General features: G+C 44.5%; 1 long non-coding RNA gene across 1 annotated transcript in view; it reads left to right on the top strand.

Moving 5' to 3' along the window:
• The window catches only part of LOC126473937 (uncharacterized), an 831981-nt gene extending 811454 nt beyond the window's left edge, over nt 1-20527 (top strand). Inside the window, exon 5 of the long non-coding RNA XR_007586539.1 lies at nt 19378-20527. This is a non-coding gene — a long non-coding RNA (uncharacterized LOC126473937). The remainder of the gene's footprint in view (nt 1-19377) is intronic.
• The last annotated feature ends 2744 nt before the right edge of the window (nt 20528-23271 follow it).

The raw sequence follows: 23271 nt of genomic DNA, 5'->3' as shown, positions 1-23271 counted from the left end.
TATGCAAAAATTTTAACATGTTATTCTACAAGTAATACTAAAGAAAAAATGCCGTATAAACATAGGCCAGCAAATTTTTAGTTACGGACTTACGGCTAATAAAAGATTTTGCCTGAAATTTAGCAACTTCGCTAATATGAAGACATCGCAAAACTGTGCCAGGTTAAAGTAAAGCACGATTTCCATTTATTTTGTTGTTATTGGTCTGGTGAATCTAATAAAACATGTCTCAGACGTGTATCTGCAGTAGTTTTCCAAAATATCCATGGAAGCAAATATTATTGTACAAGTAAATTTGTTTACTTTCAATTAATTATGTAGAAACGTTTATGTCATTGTTGGCAACCGTTAATGAGTTGTTGCAGTCGTTTCATAACCTTGAAGTGAGTTAGTTTTCTGTGCTGTTCAGTGAAAGAACATAATAACAACATTTTATGAGGACAAAGTCAATACACGTGAGGCATTACTTGCTCGCATTATGAACGCAACAGACGAAATTAAGTACAGTTTCAGTTAACGTTACTACCATGATTTTTCCAAAATTAAATTCTGAACAACTTCTGTTGGAAACTTTGTGCAATTGTCTGCAATTTAAAAAACAAACCGGGCAAAGTAATTTATAAATTAAAAATTTTACGAAATTACTTCTTTGCTTCTCTGGATGTTCTGGAAAACTACTGCAGATATGCGTCTGGGACATGTTTTACTAGATTCACTAGATCAGTTACAACAAAATAAATGGAAATCGTGCTTTACTTGAACCTCGCATAGTTTTGCGATGGCTTCATATTAGCGAAGTTGCTAAATTTCAGGCAAAATCTCTTATCAGCCGTAGTTCCATAACTAACTCCATAAGCTATATTTATACGAACTTTTTTCTGTAGTTTTACTTGTAGAATAACATATTAAAATATTTTCATATCTTTGTGAACCTCCCTGTATATTCAGCCAGAAGCAGGAGGCACACACAAGGTGTGATCACTTGCCGTTCAGAAGCCCGCTACACAAAATTACGCATTAAACGTGACTACAAAAGCACTGGGAAAACACACTCACAAACAAGATGTTATGAAGAAAGTTCACAAGTAGCAAGTCTACAAATATGGGCCAGAGCACTCTTTAAATTACGAGTAGGCCATTAAACAAGTTATAATTGAGGTTCAGGACTTGCAAACGCCAGCTAATTCTGTTTCCGTAAGCCTAATGTGAAGAAAATATAGGCTTTAGATTTAATTGGTAATTTATGCAAAGTACAGAGGTAGTTACACAAGATATAGGACCCACAAACAGTTGTAAGTTTCGGAATATACGTCCACGTTCTTGGTAGAGTGACTCGTTCGAAAGTGCACTATTTGATTCTCTCACTAGATGAGAGGCTGGCTCTAGGCCGTTAGGAACAAAGTAATGAACAATGAAGATTTTTTGTTAGCAGAAGGAGAGATTGTCTTAGGTGTACCGATAGTATGACGACGATCCTGTAGCAACAGACATAGCTGAAGCAGTAACAGGGCAGTAATGACAGTTCATCCTCGTATACACAGTCACCTTTCACAGTTCAAGGCTGCGAAAATGCCAGTGGAGTCAGCGTCTGTGTTTGTCCAGACAAAGCCGGTGAAATGATCATGGAGAAACTTCGTACGCCCCTAATCACTCTTTGTACAAATTGATATTTGCTTATATTTGCCCAAATACATATACCGTAGCACTCTATTAAAGAGTATAACTTTCCTTTCAAATCAATATTAACTTGACAGCTCACTCGTACGTGAACGTTCGTAGGTCATTCCGACAGGGTTATCTACATCTACATAATTACTCTGCAATTCACAACTGAGTGCCTGCCACCTTTAACTACTTCTCTTCCGTTCCATTCTCTAAAAACGGACAAGAAAAAAAAACACTTACATCTTTTCGTGCGAGCTCTGCTTTCTGTTATTTTATTATGGTGTTTGAAATTTCGTGAGAATGTCCTGCCACAGCGAGAATGTTTGAAAGGCTGCCACCCCAATTCGTGTACGGTATCATATCCGTGGCTCGCTCTCCCCTATTTCGCGATAATGCAAAACTGAACTGCCCTTGTTTGAACTTTTTCGATGTCATCCGTCAATCCTATCTGACGTGGGTCCCACACCGCATACAAATACTTCAGAAATAGGCGGACAAGCGTAGCGTAAGCAGTCTCAGTTAGTATACCTGCTACGTTATCTGAATGTTCTGCCAATAAATCGCAATCTTTGGTGTTCTTTCCCCACAACGTTATCTATATGAGCGTTCCTGCTTAGGTTATTGGTAATTGCAATCCCTAAGTGTTTAGTTGAGTTTACGGCCCTTAGGTTTGTGATTTAATGTGTAACTGATATTTAGAAGATTCTTTTCGGTGCTCATGTGCGTGACTTCAGACTTTTCGTGATTTTAAGTGAATTGCCACTTTTTGTACGACACGGGTAACTTATCTATATCATTTTGCAGTTCATTTTGATCTTCTGATGACATTACATGACGATAATGACAGCATCATTTGCAAACAGACTGAGAGAACTGATCAGATTTTCTCCTAGATCGCTTATGCCTATAACACTACCTTTTGAAACGTCAGATATTAGTTCTGTTTCACTCGATGACTTTCCGACAGTTATTACGAACTGCGACATTTTTGACAGGATATCACGAATTAAGTCACACAACTGATACGATGCTCCATAGACACGCAATTTAATTAGAAATCACTTTCCAGGAACGTGTCGAAAGCCTTCTGGAAATCTAAAAATATTGCAAGCCGTCGCTCGCTTTAAATCATAAATATATGTCTAAATAATGCTAAACGTTATTATTTTTACAGAAAGAAAAGTGATATCTTCTCAATAACCTTCAAATCGTGAGCTACATCCTTAATTATATACATATGAGTTACTGAATTAACTGAAGGTACTTTTTTTGCATCCTTAATTATATACATATGAATTACTGAATTAACTGAAGGTACTTTTTTGCCTACGCCTATGATCAGTTTCGGAACTCGAATTCATAATCAAATGAATTAATTTAAAAATATTGAACCTTTAATTGCTGGTGTAGCCATATACCATCACAATAAAATAGAAACAGTGAATAGTTGAGGGAGTGTTAATGAGAACATTGCCGTATTTAAGTTTACAAAATAATGATAAGTTTTATTGATCCTTTTGTAACTACAACTAGTTGATAAATCTTACACAAAAATAATGGACCAAAATCAGAAAAGGAATGATGTTTTATTGGCAAACCATACATTGTGCTGTAAGCTATACAAACTCTCCCCTGAATCAATCCTTTCTACAACACAACACAATCTGACTTTGTTGAACTGAATTCTCCGTGAGGTGCAGTTCTATTCAAATGGAATCAACTACCACCAAGTACACCACAAACTTTGGTTCACGGACAACAGGGAGCTGTGATTATTATTTAACAACCCTAAGCGGGTACAGCAGCATTTTATCATTTCACTTTGAGTCAGGCGGCAGCAGAAAACGGCGAGCTTTGGGCGAGAAACAATGTGCCGCGCCAAATGGAACGAAAATTTGCAGACTACTCGGTCTAGCGTTCTGATTATCGGAACGCTGGATACTTCCCTATCAGAGCCCTGAAATCCTGCCAGATTTTACCCGTTCGCTGGTCTGGCCAAACCAGTTTGACTCACAGGCAGACGGTGCACTCTGGAATAGTCAAACATCAAACGGCCGACTGAGGACAAATCAGTTCACCCTCGTGACACACAAAAAATATGTCCGAGATGATAACGCAGTTCCACTGTCGGTACAGCTGGAAACTGCCACTCGCTCTTAGTCCATCACACGTTGCAGATAACTAGGGAAAGATCCGAAGTTCTCCACCAGGGAAGGACCAGAAGACGAAGAAGGCAAAGAATCGCCAGCACTTTTCACCAAGCCTAAGTATGAAGCGAAACAAGCGCTGTTTCACGTGTGAGGTACAGAGGCGAGCGAGTGTGCCGGGACTTACCCCAGTTCACTGCTAGTAGCGTCACGTCACCACAACGCATCTGTGCGTAGCACACAAGTATTGCACCATAATTAAGTATAAAATTAAAAGTCAAAATTTCCATTTCAAAATTTGTCAACACATATTTCTATGTAATAACGTTTTAGACGTCAGGCCTTAAGGTAATTAAATCAATAGTTTTCGTAAAAATACAGTTTTAGGAAATGTATAAGTGGCGCTAAATAATAAAGCTAGAAAGCCAGAATTTGGTCAGAATGTGCCCATTCAGGTCATGAATGAGTGGTGCAAGTTTCAAAGCAAAAGAATAAATATTACAGTCAGAATCCACGCTATTATGAACAATTGAAGGCCCTCAATATTGGACGTAGAAACATAAAAATTTGTAAGATGCTTCAGATTTACATAAAAATAACCAAGAGACCACGTTAAGTTACCTCTTACAGTTATTGAGTAATTTAAGGAAAACCAAATTTGTAACTAAAATATACCCATTTGTACTAGATTAAGTCCCTGTAATTTTAATAGTAGAAAATTTTTGTTACAGACCATGATAAAAGCAATAATAGAGCTATAGCAAATTTTAGAACAATAATAGCAATAACATCCAATACAAGTTCTAGTAAAGGTATAGTTCAGAGGTAATTATCTACCGTTAGTTCCACTATAAAAATTCTAGAAGACAAAGTTTTTATTCAAGCAAGCTGAAATACAGAACACATGTAATACTTAAGAAGATTCTAAATTGATTCATAACTTTGTTATTAAAGACTATGTGCCTGAGAAAGCGGTCATTCAGAGGCTGCTGCTCTATGCATAAGGCAGATGACAACAGATGTTTCCTCGGCCGTCCGCTGCGGCACACATATATAGCCCGAGAGGCAGGAAGAAGGTTCACTTCTCATTCAGCCACTGTAAGATCCACTTCTGTTAAACGTCGGATCGCGCTCTGCCTCGGATGACGTCAGAGACGAACTGTGACAAATCGCGTATTTTATGATATGAACGCACAAGGACTGTACACCGTCCTGGATCGCTTTGATTACGTTAAAGTAACTGTTAGTGTGCAGTCCATGATAATTATAAACCCATGTGGCAAGTAGAAACTATTATTTCCGCTTTTGTGGCGAGCATTTATTTTGCGTATTAGTGGTCAGTCCGCAGCCCGTGGTCTCGCGGTAGCGTTCTCGCTTCCCGAGCACGGGGTCAGGGAGTTTCATCTGCCCCGAGATGACTGGGTGTTGTTGTGTCGCTTCATCATCATCATCATTCATCCCCATTACGGTGCCGTCCGCAGTGGCCGTGCGGTTCTAGGCACTTCAGTCCGGAACCGCGTGACTGCTGCAGTCGCAGGTTCGAATCCTGCCTCGGGCATGGATGTGTGTGATGTCCTTAGGTTAGTTGGGTTTAAGCAGTTCTAAGTTCTGGGGGACTGATGACCTCAGATGTTGAGTCCCATAGTGCTCAGAGCCATTTGAACCATTACGGTCGGAGGAAGGCAACGACAAACCACCTCCTTAGGACCTTGCCGTATATGGCAGTGCAGGTCTTCCGCATCGTTCCCCTACGCTCTCAATCGTCGATCTGATCCAATTAACTGTTTGACTTGCTCTACGATTTCTTAGTTTCTGGAGGTTGATGGTCTTCACTGCGGTGCTTGTCTGCCATTGATTCCTGTCCATCCGCTGCACAGCGGGTTTATCAACAACAATATCCTAATCGCCGTATCCCGGATCGTACGAACTTTGCTGCTGTGTACCAACCTCTGCGTGAGACCGGGTCATTTAGCAGATTATCTGGAGAGGGACACCGTCGCACGGTAAGAACGCTGCAATTTGAGGAAGCTGTCTTGCAGCATGTGGAGCGGGATCCTTCAACCAGCACTCGTACAACTGCACGTAACATGGAGATGAATCAGACGACTGTAAGAACAGTCCTTCGAGAGCAATTGTTACGTCCATTTCACTTACAGTGTGTCCACAACCTGGAACCAGTTGGTTATCCACCCAGAGCACAGTTCCTCTACCGGTTTAAACACTCCTCATACGAAAAAATGACATTAGGGAAAAATATTTGTTCTGATGTCCACTACAACCTCCCAGAGTTTATAGGCTAAAGAGGGGTAGGACGTCAAACGGGCCGACTTGGAGCAGGAGAGGCGCCACAGGACATTACAATTTCCACTGTCTATACTTTTACAAATAAATTTATAAAACTTTGTCAGCATGACCAGGAACGATTCAGAATTCACACTTTTAGCAGAGAAAGTTGTAAAACGTAACGAAATATTTTTTTTTACATGTGAAATTTCATCAATTTTTTCACTTACTAATGGCGGCATTTGTTGCTATAAGAACACTTTTCTTCGTAAGTAAGAGAGATTCTTCGATGAATTTTGCACAGCATACAAACCATACTTAAAGGTGTATGAAACTCTAGAATTTTCCAAATCTATTAAAAACTGTGGTAAAAATTGAGGTAATTAACTACAAAATTTGTGTTTTTTTTTTTTCTAAACATGAAGTTTAAAATACAACAGCTCATTCGTTTCTTCATAAATTAAATAAATTCTAGAGTTTCATACACCTGTAAGTATGGTATGTATGCTGTGCAAAATTCATAGAAGAATCTCTCTAACTTATGAAGAAAAATGTACATATAGCAACAAATGCAGCCATTAGTAAGTGAAAAAAATGATGAAATTTCACACATAAAAAAAATTATTTTGTTATGTTTTCGAACTTCCACTGCAATGAATGTGAATCCTGAATCCTTCCTGGCCATGCTGACAAAGCTTTATGGATTTATTTGTAAAAGTATAGACACTGGAAATTAAAATGTCCTGTGGTGCCTCTCCTGCTCCAAGTCGGCCCGTTTGACGTCCTACCCTCCTTAAATACTTTTCACCCTGTAGAAGCAGTAATCTCATAATGGGTCGATCAGGAAAATTCACTGACTTCCAATATGGACTAGTCACTGGGTGTCGCCTGGGTAACAAATACATCCGGAAAAGTTCAACCCTTGTAAAAGCTGCCCAAATTGACTGTCGATTATGCGGCTGTAAAGTAGCAACGCGAAAGGATAACCACAGCTAAACTAAGACGACGAAGACAGTGGTTGTAAAAAGTAGCAAACAGTCAGCGAAACCAAATCACTCGAGTGTCCGAAAGTGGAACCAACAGCCCAGATAACACAAGGATGAGGGAATTAAAACGAATGAGTTACAATGGTGTGGAACTCGTCATAAGTGACTCATTTCTGTAATCAATGCCAGGTGCTGGTTGAGGTGACATTAACAGCGAGGCAACTGCGCAATGGATGACTGGAAAGTGATGGATCGCGCAACATCCTGTAGCAATACAATGGGAGAGTTTGGGTAGGCGAATGCCTGCAGAACATCACTTGCCATCATGTGTAGTGCCGACAGAGAAGTATAGCTGAGGTCGTGTTACAGTATGCGAGTGTTTCCCTTGGTCGGGTGTGGTCTTGTTATTGCGCTTGAGAACGCACTGAATGTGGACACATTTCGCAGCATTTTCTACTGTGCACAGTAGAGGAACATTTTGGACATGATTATTTGTGTCAGCATGACAAAACAGCATCTCTAAGGCAATGGAAGCCGCGCGGGGTAGCCGCGCGGTCTCAGGCATCTTGTCGCGGCCCGCGTGCCCCCTCCCCCCCCCCCCCCCCCCCGTCGGACGTTCGAGTCCTCCCTCGGGCATGGGTGTGTGTGTCGTCCTTAGCGTAAGTTAGTTTAAGTTAGATTAAGTAGTGCGTAAGCTTAGGGACCGATGACCTCAGCAGTTTGGTCCCATAAGACATTACTACAATTTTCCAATTCTGAGGCAACCGATTGTGGACAATAACATTCCTGATATAGCCTCACCTGGCTGAAAGCCCCGACCTGAACCCAATGGAACTAATTTGAGATGTGTGATTCTTCAATTTCTCCCGGCGTACCTCATGACGAAAGAGTTCACGGGTGAACAGCCTGGTGTTAGTGTCCAACGGGCACAGTATTTCAGCAAGTGACCACGTTTCCATCATCACGATTCCATCCCCGCTCCAGGTGTTCCATACGCGATCCGCGCCCAGGTGCGGAGCGTCCTTCATTCGTTCGGTTCGAGGTACGCACCCACGGGCGTAGGCTTCTTAGTATCTCTGCCTGTTCTCGAAGTCAGTTCGTGGTGCGATGTCTTCTTCCTCCTTTTAATCAGATTCAAACTGGGTTCCCAGGCCTTACTAAGGGCATAATCCACTATCTTGGTTGATCAGCGGTTCCCGTACTTGAATCCCGCTAGATTCTTTAATGACACACTCTCAGTATTTGGACGTCTGTGTCAGAACCTTGGTCGTAATTCATTCTGTGTGTTTCCGAGAGGCAATGTTCAGCAACCGTCGACTTGTTAAGCTGCTGCAGTCTGGTGTGGCGTTGATGTTCTTGGCAAAGATCTTCGATAGTACGCACCGTTTGACCTGTGTAAGTCATGCCACATTCGCAGGGGATCTGGTAGACTCCGTACGTCCGTAGTCCTGGATCGTGCTTGACATTACCAAGCAGTGCCTGTGTCTTAATTGGTGTGCAGAAGCCAGTATTCACTTGATGTTTTTGAAGAATTCGACCTATCTTTCCCGGTAAAGCGCCACAGAACAGAACAAATGCTATACCCCATCCTGGTGAGGTTCCTCTTCTGTTACCTCCGCTAGTACAGTCGGTGTGGGACCTAGAGTTCTCCCAATATGTTTCTCTGTGAAGTCTTTTTTCCGGAAAACCGATCTCAGATGGTTCAAAAATGGTTCAAATGGCGCTAAGCACTACGGGGCTTAATATCTGAGGTCATCAGTCGCCTAAACTGAGAACTACCTAAACCTAACTAACCTAAGGACATCACACACATCCATGCCCGAGGCAGGATTCGAACCTGAAACCGTAGCAGCAGCGCGGTTCCAGACTGAAGCGCCTGGAAACGCTCGGCCACAGCGTCCGGCGACCTCAGATTTTCAAGTTCTTGGTTAAGGCTCTCATTGTCAGACAGGGTACAGCCCTGTAAACCAGTTTTGAGAACTCCGTTCCTCTGCGCTGGATGGTGGCAGCTGTTTGCATGTAAGTAAAGGTGTGCGTCTTCCTGCGGTACACCCTGTGGCCCAGTGTGCCTTCTGCTCTTCTTTTAACCAGGACATCCAGAAAGGGAAGCATTCCATCCACTTCGGGTTCCATGGTAAACTTGATGTTCAGGTGTATGGAAGTTGGATATATGAGGAAACCATTGAGTTTGTCTGTACCATGTGGCCATATGACAAAGGTGTTGTCAACAGCCGGCTGGTGTGGCCGAGCGGATCTAGGCGCTACAGTCTGGAACCGCGCGACCGCTACGGTTGCAGATTCGAATCCGGCCTCTGGCATGAATGTGTGTGATGTCCTTAGGTTATTTAGGTTTAAGTAGTTCTTAGTTCTAGGGTACTGATGACCTCAGAAGTTAAGTCCCATAGTCCTCAGAGCCATTTGAACCATTTTTTGTTGTCAACATAGCGGAAGAAACAGGTAGGTTTTCACTGCGCTGAATCCAGGGCTTCCGCCTCGAAACGTTCCATGAAAAAGTTGGCGAAGACTGGTGAAAGTGGACTCCCCATGGCTAATCCATCCGTCTGTTCGTATTATCCACCGTCGAAGAGAAAATATGCCGACGTCAGGACGTGCTTATAAAGGTTGGTCATCTCTGCCGCAAATTTCTGACTAATAAATTCTAAGGATTCATGCAAAGACACTCCTGCAAAGAGAGAGACAACACCGAAACTCACAAGGATGTCCAAAGCACAAAGTCCGAAGTTGTTAAGGCGCCCATCAAAGTCCACAGAGTTGCTAATACGATGTGGACATTTTCCGACGTCAGGGATAAGCATATCCTTCAGGTGTTTTAAAAGTGAGCACATCAGAGCACCAATGTTGCTGACAATCGGGCGTAAAGGCCTTTTGGCCTTTGAAAGTCCGTAAAGCCTCGGTAGAACACATGCTCTCTGTCGTGGCTTCTTCACAACATCGTGTTGTAAGCCGGATTCCCTGAGAAGAGCCATGGTTTTCCTCTCCACTCTCTTGGTAGGATCACTGTTGATCTTCCGATATACGCTGTCTTCTACCAAGTCCCGCACTTCCTCATTGTATTCTTCATGAGATAAGATCACAGTTGCGCTGTTTTTGTCGACTGGTTGCTCCCGTATGGCTGCCCTCTCCCTAGTAGAGATGTTTGGTCTCACAGGTTTAGTTTGCGTGAGACCACAACAGGTCTCGCGACGTACTTCTTCAGCTGCTTCAGGTGGAAGTCGTGCAACTGGCTGTTCCACTGTACTAATGATATCCGTAATAGGTGCGGATTTAGGAGTTGGTGCAAAGTTGAGTCCTCTCTCAAGAACTGAGAGAGGGTCCCCATGCAGCTGCCTAGCCATTAGATCTAAGACTACAGAAACTTGGAGTCTACCAGATCCCCTGCGACTTTGGCATGACTTACATGGGTCAGACGGTGTGTACTTTCGTAGATCGTTGCCAAGAACGTCAACGGCACACCAGGCTGCAGCAGGCTAACAAGTCGGCGGTTGCTGAACGCTAACTCTCGGAACTACACAGAATGAATTACGACCAGACCAAGGTTCTGACACAGACGTCCAAATACTGGAACTGTGTCATTAAAGAACCTATAGAGATTCATGTACCGGAACCGCTAATCATCTGAGATAGCGGTTACATTCTTAGTAAGGCCTGGGAACCTGTGTTGTATTTGATTAAAAGGAGAAAGAACACATCCCACCACGGACTTGTAACGTTAACACGGTCATCTCAAATGAGAAACGATACTAACGTTCTACCTCTGCGATGAATTTTTGAGAGGTTGTGAAATAACCTATTGGACACAGAACAATCAAACTGGGTTTCGTTTCCGAAACACTCCGGCAGAGTATAAACAATAGTAAACGAGTGGGTCAGGAACAGACGTTCTCCCAGCACAAATGCAAGTTGTAGCATTACATATCAATATTGGTCGCCAGTGTAATTAGGCATTCCTGTGTCAAGCAATATAAGAAAGTAGAGGGCAGAGCCGAGGCTAACCTTGACACACACAATTAACTCTTTCTTTATATCTGTTCACGCTATAACGCAGCAGTCTAACATTGGAGATAAATGTACTGCTAACTTGGAAGTCAGACAAACAAATGGCCAATGAGATAGCAAACAGTAACATATGCCTCTCAACAACACATGCTTTAAATGAACTAGATGCAGCAGTTTATAAAACCAGTCAACAACACACATGAAAGTAGTAGCAATACTAAACAGGGATGAGCATGAAATGGTTCTGATTTAAATCAAGGGGTCTGTTAATTATCATACCCCGTAACTTCATTCCTTAGTACATGGTCTCTATGCCAGCGCATTAACCAGCTTCCAGAAGAATATCTGTTGTTGTTGTGGTCTCCATGCTACTCTATCCTGTGCAAGTTTCTTCATCTCTCAATACCTACTGCAATCTACATCCTTCTGAATCTGCTTAGTGTATTCATCTCTTGGTCTCCCTCTACGATTTTTACCCTCCACGCTGCCCTCCAATACTAAATTGGTGATCCCTTGAGCCGGCCGAAGTGGCCGAGCGGTTCTAAGCGCTTCAGTCTGGAACCGCGAGACCGCTACGGTCGCAGGTTCGAATCCTGACTCGGGCATGGATGTGTGTGATGCCCTTAGGTTAGTTAGGTTTAAGTAGTTCTAAGTTCTAAGGGACTGATGACCTTAGATGTTAAGTCCCATAGTGCTCAGAGCCATTTGAACCATTTGGTCCCTTGATGCCTCAGAACATGTCCTACCAACCGATCCCTTCTTCTAGTCAAGTTGTGCCACAAACTTCTCTTCTCCCCAATCCTTTTCAATACCTCCTCATTAGTTATGTGATCTACCCATCTAATCTTCAGCATTCATCTGTAACACCACATTTCGAAAGCTTCTATTCTCTTCTTGTCCAAACTATTTATCGTCCATGTTTCACATCCATACATGGCTACACTCCATACAAATACTTTCAGAAACGACACTTAAATCTATACTCGATGATAACAAATTTCCCTTTTTCAGAAACGCTTTCCTTGCCATTGCCAGTCTACATTTTATATCCTCTCCACTTCGATTCTTTCTTAAGATCGGTTTGAAGGAATTAACAGAATGCAAATCTAACTACACTGGCTCTGAAGGAGCCTTTGCATTGATTCATTAACTAACTAGCCTAGTACATGAAGGCCTTAAACTTTCATGGATTGAAGAACCATGTTCATTAACAAAACAACACCAGTATGTGTGAGAAATGGTAACTATTCGTGTCTTTAATTATTAATTAAATAAAGCACAAAAAATGATCCATTTTCAAATAACAAATGTGCTTTGATAAGCAGTCTTTTAACCTACTCAAATTGTAATTGGCTTTGCAAATGCCAAAACAACATTAAATTCAAGTTCAACCACTTTCTCATGAGATGACCACTGATAAAACTTCGTAATTCGGATCAAAGTGCTAAATGCAACAATTAATAATCTTTTTCATTTTAAATTAACATACTACCTTTAGGCAGCTTTTCAAATAAGGCAAATTATTTACGGCAATTTAAAATTGCACTGGAAATGGAGTCTTAATCAAACTATAAAACTGAACATCGAACAGTATAACTCCACAAGTTATAAAGCAATCGTAACTACGGTGCCAAATACACTCCTGGAAATGGAAAAAAGAACACATTGACACCGGTGTGTCAGACCCACCATACTTACTCCGGACACTGCGAGAGGGCTGTACAAGCAATGATCACACGCACGGCACAGCGGACACACCAGGAACCGCGGTGTTGGCCGTCGAATGGCGCTAGCTGCGCAGCATTTGTGCACCGCCGCCGTCAGTGTCAGCCAGTTTGCCGTGGCATACGGAGCTCCATCGCAGTCTTTAACACTGGTAGCATGCCGCGACAGCGTGGACGTGAACCGTATGTGCAGTTGACGGACTTTGAGCGAGGGCGTATAGTGGCCATGTGGGAGGCCGGGTGGACGTACCGCCGAATTGCTCAACATGTGTGGCGTGAGGTCTCCACAGTACATCGATGTTGTCGCCAGTGGTCGGCGGAGGGTGCACGTGCCCGTCGACCTGGGACCGGACCGCAGCGACGCACGGATGCACGCCAAGACCGTAGGATCCTACGCAGTGCCGTAGGGGACCGCACCGCCACTTCCCAGCAAATTAGGGACACTGTTGCTCCTGGGGTATCGGCGAGGACCATTCGCAACCGTCTCCATGAAGCTGGGCTACCGTCCCGCACACCGTTAGGCCGTCTTCCGCTCACGCCCCAACATCGTGCAGCCCGCCTCCAGTGGTGTCGCGACAGGCGTGAATGGAGGGACGAATGGAGACGTGTCGTCTTCAGCGATGAGAGTCGCTTCTGCCTTGGTGCCAATGATGGTCGTATGCGTGTTTGGCGCCGTGCAGGTGAGCGCCACAATCAGGACTGCATACGACCGAGGCACACAGGGCCAACACTCGGCATCATGGTGTGGGGAGCGATCTCCTACACTGGCCGTACACCACTGGTGATCGTCGAGGGGACATTGAATAGTGCACGGTACATCCAAACCGTCATCGAACCCATCGTTCTACCATTCCTAGACCGGCAAGGGAACTTGCTGTTCCAACAGGACAATGCACGTCCGCATGTATCCCGTGCCACCCAACGTGCTCTAGAAGGTGTAAGTTAACTACCCTGGCCAGCAAGATCTCCGGATCTGTCCCCCATTGAGCATGTTTGGGACTGGATGAAGCGTCGTCTCACGCGGTCTGCACGTCCAGCACGAACGCTGGTCCAGCTGAGGCGCCAGGTGGAAATGGCGTGGCAAGCCGTTCCACAGGACTACATCCAGCATCTCTACGATCGTCTCCATGGGAGAATAGCAGCCTGCATTGCTGCGAAAGGTGGATATACACTGTACTAGTGCCGACATTGTGCATGCTCTGTTGCCTGTGTCTATGTGCCTGTGGTTCTGTCAGTGTGATCATGTGATGTATCTGACCCCAGGAATGTGTCAATAAAGTTTCCCCTTCCTGGGACAATGAATTCACGGTGTTCTTATTTCAATTTCCAGGAGTGTATGTATTACCACAATAAATAAGCACAATCGGAATTAAATTCACTGGGATAGTATTCTTGACCAAGTTTGTAATTTGGGATAACCATTGGTGTAAGTTTTTAGCAACACCACAATTATTATTAAAATCAACCAAATTTCACATATACCTGGTCGATTTACGGAGTGTCAAATATAAATAATTTGCTGGAAGGCTGATGTTACTGGTGGCGAAATTAGCCGTGGCTGTTAACCTGGCGGTGATGCAGTCACGGCAGTACTGTTAGCCTCGCCCTTTTACTGATCTTATTGGTGTCGGAATTATATTTTTATAGGGCCAGAAACCACGCCATGATAATATCGTATTATCACCAAATATAGCATCCGAGGCCCATAAATAGTTCTCTTAAGCTCTTCTGGCCTCAAAACTCCAAGAAGACGGGTCACAATGATCCGCTACTGCTAGCGAGGTGTTAGCCACACCACTGCTTGGCCCAGACTCTTTAACCATCACTTGCACACCAACCACACCTTTCCCACTCATCCAGGCTACTTCCATAGCTGTGGGGCTTCCCCACAATTAACATAGAAATATCGATTCCGATACCAAATAGGTCGGAAATAGGTGTTACAAACTGACTTCGAGAACTGGCAGGGATACAAAGACTACACCGGCACGTGCCCCTGGGCGCGGTCGAGAACGAAACGTATGCTGGAAGTTCCGTGCCTGGGCGTGGACTGCGTTCGGAATAACTGGAGGGGGGAAGAGATAAAAACCCAACGCCGGCGCCTCGGCGGTCAGTTCTTCAGAGCACATGATGTTGGCAGCGTGGTCGATTGCCGAAATATTGTGCCCACTGGACACTAACACCAGGCTGTTCACCTGTGAACTCTTTCCTCACGCCGGCCGCTGTGACCGAGCGGTTCTAGGCGCGTCAGTCCGGAACCGCGCTGCTGCTACGGTGGCAGATTCGAATCCTGCCTCGGGTATTGATGTGTGTGCTGTCCTCAGGTTAGTTAGGTTTAAGTAGTTCTAAGTCTAGGGGACTGATGTCCTCAGATGTTAAGTCCCATAGTGCTCAGAGCCATTTGAACCAGTTTTTTCTTTCTTTGGGATGTTGTAACGTATTACTATCTTTACGACGTTTCTCATCGAGCCGTATACGTTAACTCGCATTTCTAGCTGCTTCTCTCACACAAATAATGATAAAAATTCAGAAATTCAGGGTCGCCACCAGCCCAAGCCCTTCCTAACCATTTAGAAAAAAACGGAGCTGGAAAATTATTAGATTAATTACTTTAATAATTTAATTACATGTATGCAAATTTCTTTAAGTAACCAGATAAATAGCACTCCATGCCGTGCATGAAGCAACTTGATTAATTCAGGATTGTAAATCGGAGTACGTGGGTAAGATCACCACAGAATTTGTCTTTCACGTAGATTATTTATTGTAACTAAGTATTTGGTTGCACACCCTAACTACACATAACTGGTGCCTGACTAGAAATATTTAAGTAAGAATTACGCGAGAATGTAACAGAGCACAATTTAACTACAGCAAGAAGAAACACAGAAAACGGGGGTGGGAGACAATGATACTATCATCTCCTTTGCATTACGATTCTACGCATCCACTATTCTGGACAGAGGTTTAAGCAATGCACGAGGTTGTGCGATAATTATTCAACATACTAACTGCGTCTGCTGCTTGCAAACGGCCGAACTAGAGCACGTAGTGCATTCCGAATCAAACTTTTGTGCTGCTTTGTAGAAAGCGCACTGAATAACAGATATTGTTGCATAAATTATAGCTCATTAAACAAGCAAACTGTTAAAATAAAGCCTATTGCGGTGCCGTGGTGGACCAGAAGGCTCATTGATTACCAAACACGTGGCACAAAACCGACACACAAAGACAAAAGCAACTTCCTCAAAATATAAGATTAAAATCATTAAAAATCATACTCGCTTCGACACAGTATTACACTCACGTACGGTTGAGGTGATCCTAACCAGCTTTTCCTTCAGATTTACTGTTTGAAATTCTACTTCATCGATGTCCAAAATGAACAAAGTAACTTCAACACTTTTAACTCCAACACCCAAAAATCGCCTATTTAAAGCAATATAATTATGGCACATTCGGGAAAATAACTCGCTTCACACGCTTCAGTTACGCTGAAGTTCTTAACTATTTCAACAGTTAAACATGACGAAGTCCTAACTCAACCTGCTTCCTATCGCCTGAAACCCCCCCTTAAGAGCTACGATCCGTACTCACCAAGCGTTCACCGAAGAGTGCCGCTTTCTCTTTCGAGATTACCTAGCTCGCCGTGCAGCGGAAGCTACCAGAGGGGTAGCCCACCGTCACCAACCTCACACACAAAAACAGCCTTCGACTAAGATGGGTAAACCTCTCTGTTCAGGTATTGGAAACCTGAGTTGGTCATCCCGTGCTCTCCTTCGAACGAGAAACAACATCGTCTGCTCCCAGCAGACGATGATCAACTCAGCGTTTCCCACAAAACAAAACCGAAACCCCACATTAAAAAACACATATAATATTCAATAGGCCTTATCTGAGTGCTCAGTCTTTCTGGAAGAGTTCATGAATTGAGCTAAAATCAGGTAGTAAAATGAATAAGTTGTGCCGAATTCGACAAGCGTCTTATGAAAAGACTTCACAGAGACGTTTCAATGTGTTAGAATACGCACCAGAATCCAGCGTCCAACACAACTACCTTCTGTGGTTTCGGCTCTTGGGAAAGAATGGGCTACAGTTCCTCCACAGACATTCGACTCTTCACTGAAAGCGTCACCAGCAGACTTCAAGCCATCATAAACGCGAAGGGCGGTCACAACCAGATTTGTGTCCAGTAGTAGGTGTCCGTATTGAAACGTCTCTGTCGAGTTCAAAAATGGTTCAAATGGCTCTGAGCACTATGGGACTCAATGTCTTAGGTCATAAGTCCCCTAGAACTTAGAACTACTTAAACCTAACTAACCTAAGGACATCACACACACCCATGCCCGAGGCAGGATTCGAACCTGCGACAGTAGCAGTCCCGCGGTTCCGGACTGCAGCGCCAGAACCGCACGGCCACCGCGGCCGGCTCTCTGTCGAGTCTTTTCATACTTGTTTGCCTCATATGATTCAGTTACGTCTCATTTGATCCACTGCGTAATTGCGATTTTGCTTATTAACTCTCTCATAAAGACTGAGCAGTGGAACTGAAAGTAATTCACTATATATCCAATGTAAAATGCAAGCAAATTCTGCCTTGTACTAGTAGTTCAATGTATTGTATTCTAATTTTATGTTCTACGTGAAATCATGAGTCATATTTATCATGCGCCTCCGTTATGTTACCTTATGTGTGGTTGAATGTGAGTGAATGGGTGTTTTACGTATCTTTTCGGGCTTATTTTGTGGTGGAAGCTAGTTGGTTGTCGTCTGCTGGGAGTAGAAGATGAGTGCCTGTCGTTTGGCAGGGTTCACAGGCTCACCAACTTGGAATTGTTTACCTGAGCAAAGAGGTTCATCCGAGGTTCATCCCTTTTGTCCCGAGATTTGTGTGTTTGTCAGGCTGGTGGCGGAAACGATCCCTCTGGTCGCTTCCGTTTCAGCCAGGGGTTGCTAGGAGCTTTGTGCAGAGCAGGCACTCATCTCCAGGCTGTTGGTAGGTACGGTTCGCAGCTCCTAAGTAAGGCTTCTAGTACTAATGACAAAGTAGGAGGTAGTGTTAATCGCGATTTTCCTATGTTAAATTCGTTGGAATATTTAAGTTACTTAAGTCGTTCAGCCTAACTGAAACCTTACGAATTTCCGCTCGGACTGTGGTACAATTGGTTAATAATAGGTCATGATCGTGTTTAAAAATAGTTGTGGAGGAAATTGGCTTTGTTCCTTTGGGACATCGTCGTGTGGAGCATCCACTATTGAACATGATTAGGAAAAGCTAGTCAACTTATATCTCGTGCCAATGTGAGACTAATTGTGTGTTTTGCGTGAGTGGTTTTTATTTTTTATTTTTTGTGGTTTCTTGATGATAGTATATGCTTGTGTTCGTATTGTACTATAGGTTTGGTAAACCATGTACGTTTCCGCTTCCTACTGCATACCGATGCGTTTTTACAGTGCTAATTTAATCTGTTTTGTGCGGGATAAATTCGTTGAAACATCGGATTTTCGTGAATTAAGGCAAACTTTTGTAATGGTTTAATTCTTAACGGACCACGTGTACCTTGAATCATTGGAAGGTTTCTGCAATGGTGATTTAGTTTTCCGTTGTAGTGACAAATTGATTTTATAGTCGTTCCCTAAGAAAAGAAACGCTTCTTGTATTTGTGCTTTCCACTCAAATTCTGCCTTGAAACCATAAATGTGTGACCCAATTCACCACGTGGCGAACTGCGTTCTTTGCACGTGGGCACTCGGCTTCTCATCTCATGTACTTACGCAGACCAAATCTTGCAACGGAAATAAACCTCTTTGCAAATCAGTGCATGTTTGTAAAGGTGGTCGGTTGTTTCTGTGATCTTTCTCTGTCGTGTGAATCTAGATTAAATGATTGAGAGGATGTTTCCAGTTTCCCCTTCCTCACCTTTTCCATTAATCACAACAGTTAAATTGTACAATATAATTTCACTTATCGAAAATAGATTAATCTAGTTCATGTTCAAGACCAGCTAAGTGTACCCATACAATGTGCACGCTATTTCAAATTCTTTATTAACGAATAAATATGCTGTAAAAGATAATACTGTGTGTCCTGCTACTTCATTTGTTTCCATTGAATACCAAATTTGAATTAATTCCAGTTCAGTCATTCTTGTATGTTAGGAAGGGCTTCGGCTGGTGGCGACCCTGTAAATTTTATTGTAAGGAATTGTCTTTTGATGGTAGCTTAACCGCAGATATTTGCCAAGTGTGGATGCAATTCGGTACTTAATATGGTTCGATTCAGTCCATTATCATTGATAAGGTTACGACGTGTAGCTTACACCTACAAATAGAAATAGCTCCCACTGTAGACCAGCGAACTAGCGGTTTACATAAGTAGCTTACAGTATACTTCTGACCAAATACTGTACCTTTCTGAAAACGTCTCCTAGTCCACAACAAGACACTGAGTTGTGAAATAAAACTGTCAGTACTGTATTCTATTAACGTAGATGTTGTATTTCCTCGATTACCTGTCAGATGCTGTCACAGTGGTCTATTGTCGTGTGTTGGCAGAAGGGCAGATCATGGCGGCTGACGACTGGGCGCTGAGCGGCGGTCCAGAGCGGCCGGGCGACCCCAACCGTCTCCTGGGGGCGGCGTCTTTGTCGGCGTCGGCGGCGTCTCGGCGCCCTGCCTGTGCCCTGTGAGCGTCCGCTCTGCCCTGGACGCCGAGTGGCGCTGGCTGGCCCAGGCGACACCGCACCCTACGACTGGACCGCGGCCGCTTCCAACAGCAGCAGACGCCACCACCGACTCCACTCCGCTCTGCGCTGCCCGCGTGATGTCCTCCGAAGATGTTGATCCGCACCTTCATGTACAAGCTCGTGCGCCGGGTGAGGAAACACAGACGCTTCCGCGGTGTAAACGGCCGAACAAAGCAGTGAAGGCGATTGCTCCTTCTGGGGCAGACACGCGTTAAGTTTTACAATGTTCACTTAACATCTGGAACAATGAGAAACTCTGATGTTGGGTGATGGACTATACTGAAAAAAAACCTAGACAGTTGGTCTCTACGCGTAAATACTATTGCAAACCAAAGAAGACTACATTAGTTCAACTGTGATTTTACTAGTGGTGAAGTGGTGAAAAAATATTGACTGCGAGAAGTTTAAAAATAATATCAATTTTGGTTAAGTCATTGTAGGATCCGAATATTCTTTTTTGTTTGATTTAATTTAGCACAGTAGTGAAAGTAACACCATCACTGTGCAGCTCACAGGCAAAACTAGCTGATGTATTCAGCAATAAAAAGTAGTTTTATTTCCAGACAAGTGGTATTCATTCTTTGGTGAAGAATTTTGTTTATATATCAGGTGTAAGGAAATACAAGGCTCTGTCGAGACATAGACTTTTAATCTGATTCCGGTGCATAATTCTCATAAGTGTACACACATTTTTTCGCCTAACTTGTGGGGTAGTAAGACCTAGGAGAGAAGGAGCTGCAGAAAGCCTGAGGTTAGCACACAGGCTCGAGGCCTGTGTAGTGACGTCAAACTCCGCGGTGGCTGCCGAAAGCCGTTCGCCGGACGAGCGCACGCCGTCCGCGGAAGCCTGCACGGCGCCAGATATGGCGGCAACGGCGGTAGCGTCGGGGGCGGCGTCGGAGGCGGCTGGATCCGCCGCGACGCCCCCCGACGCAGACGCCGAGCTGTGGGCGCTGCTGGACCGGAACCCAGGGGCGGTGGAGCGGTGGCTGGCGGCGCGCGCCGACCCGGCGCTCCTGCAACGACTCGCCTTCAGGGCCGCCCCCGGCGCCGCCAACGCCCCCGACGCCGCCCCCGGCTCCACGCCCATCGCCGGCGGCAGCCCCAGTGGCAGCGGCTGCGTGCCAGACACGCTGCCGCCGATGCTGGCCGCGGCGGTGGCGGAGGCGGCGGCGGCGGGGGCGGAGCTGTCGGTGGAGACGCGCAGCCCGTCGACGGCGTCGCTGGAGGCGGCGCCGCACGCGGGGTCCGGGGGCAGTAGCGGAGGCGGCGGTGGCGACGGCGTCATCCCGCGTAGCAAGCGAAACTCTGTCACGTCGGAGCTCTTCCAGATGTGGCTTGCCTCCTCGCCCGTCAAGAAGGCTAAGTCGCCCAGCAGGTAAGACGAGAGACCAGCCACCACAGGTGAGGGGGGACAGCGGGAAAACGTGTTATTGTCGTCTCTCCCCCCCCCCCCCCGACCAACAACGACTGTCAGACCTATTTATTTTATTTATTTAGCGTATGGCTCATAACATCACAGTAAAAATTACAGAAACAACACGGTTTTTTAAAAAAAAATATCACGTATGTATAAACAGAGCAATAAATAACGGTTTTTATACAAGGACACCACCAACTGTAACTTTACACTCCCAGAAGAGCAATCACAAACAAACGTCCAACTTAGATAATATATAGTCGATTGCCTCTTGAGTCGCCATTAGGAAATCCTGTGGGGTCACCCTCATATGCCCTTAGTGGGCATTCCTGCACGATGTGTTTGACCGTCTGTCTCTCAGTGCCACAGTCGCAAGCGGGCGAAGGAAGTTTACCCCATCTGTGTAAGGAGTCGGCGCATCTCCCACAGTTGGATCTGATGCGATTAAGAGTTGACCAAAGTTTTCGAGGGCAATCAAATCCTTTTGATTTACTAAAGATGCATGGCATACTGTGGCAGTTTACTGCTGTTCTGCTCTCCCATTCATCTTTCCATTGGTCATTTATTTTAAAGTTGGTTTGGTGCAGCGCCTGTGCGGTCTTTAGTGGAGGATGCCTAGACCGGAGTCGGTTTCCTTGGATGTGGTATCTTCATGGATTTGTAATTGAGGGTTGGTCATGATTTTTTTAAATTCTCTATGCAGAGCGTGTTCTCGGCGCCGGTTAGGAGGGGCTATGTTACTGAGAACGGGCAGCCACATCTACATCTACATCTACATTTATACTCCGCAAGCCATCCAACGGTGTGTGGCGGAGGGCACTTTACGTACCACTGTCATTACCTCCCTTTTCTGTTCCAGTCGCGTATGGTTCACGGGAAGAACGACTGTCTGAAAGCCTCCGCGCGCGCTCGAATCTCTCTAATTTTACATTCGTGATCTCCTCGGGAGGTATAAGTAGGGGGAAGCAATATATTCGATACCTCTTCCAGAAACGCACTCTCTCGAAACCTGGCGAGCAAGCTACACCGCGATGCAGAGCGCCTCTCTTGCAGAGTCTACCACTTGAGTTTGCTAAACATCTCCGTAACGCTATCACGGTTACCAAATAACCCTGTGACGAAACGCGCCGCTTTTCTTTGGATCTTCTCTATCTCCTCCGTCAACCCGATCTGGTACGGATCCCACACTGATGAGCAATACTCAAGTATAGGTCGAACGAATGTTTTGTAAGCCACCTCCTTTGTTAATGGACTACATTTTCTAAGGACTCTCCCAATGAATCTCAACCTGGTACCCGCCTTACCAACAATTAATTTTATATGATCATTCCACTTCAAAACGCTCCGCACGCATACTCCCAGATATTTTACAGAAGTAACTGCTACCAGTGTTTGTTCCGCTATCATATAATCATACAATAAAGGATCCTTCTTTCTATGTATTCGCAATACATTACATTTGTCTATGTTAATGGTCAGTTGCCACTCCCTGCACCAAGTGCCTATCCACTGCAGATCTTCCTGCATTTCGCTACAATTTTCTAATGCTGCAACTTCTCTGTATACTACAGCACCATCCGCGAAAAGCCGCATGGAACTTCCGACACTATCTACTAGGTCATTTATGTATATTGTGAAAAGCAATGGTCCCATAACACTCCCCTGTTGCACGCCAGAGGTTACTTTAACGTCTGTAGACGTCTCTCCATTGAGAACAACATGCTGTGTTCTGCTTGCTAAAACTGTAGGAGTTGGTCTGATTGTGCCTAATATATTACGCATTGTTGCATTTAGTTGGCTATCGACCATGTGTGTGTGTTTAGTGTTGAGCCACCCTGGGGCACAGTATTCTGCCACTGGATACACCAAGCCAAGTGCGTATGTTCTTAAGGTAGATGCTGTGTAGCCCCAGGTGGTGCCACACAGCTTCTGCAATATGTTGTTGCCTGTTTTAAATTTCGCTGCAGTTTTCGTCAGGTGTTCTTTGAATGTTAGTGTCCTATCTAGGGTAACCCCAAGGTACTTTGGGTGTTTGTTGTGATTTAGTATTTTCCGTCTAGATGTAATGTAGTTCTCTGTTGGCCATGTTGTTGTTCAAATGGAAGGCAGATACTTCCGTCTTTGTAGCACTAGATTGTAGCCTCCATTTTCTAAAGTACTCGTTGAGAATCCCTGGGTCACTCGTAAGGATATCTTCGGCCGTTTCTATATTTCTGTGGGCTGTTGCCAGAGCCCAGTCGTCAGCATAACCAAATTTGCGCGATTTCGTTGCAGGCATGTCAG

Source organism: Schistocerca serialis, chromosome 4 (genome assembly GCF_023864345.2).
Source record: "Schistocerca serialis cubense isolate TAMUIC-IGC-003099 chromosome 4, iqSchSeri2.2, whole genome shotgun sequence".
Classification (NCBI taxonomy): Eukaryota; Metazoa; Arthropoda; class Insecta; order Orthoptera; family Acrididae; genus Schistocerca; species Schistocerca serialis.
The sequence above is the reverse complement of the archived record's forward strand: the minus strand, read 5'-3'. Positions and strand labels throughout refer to the sequence as shown.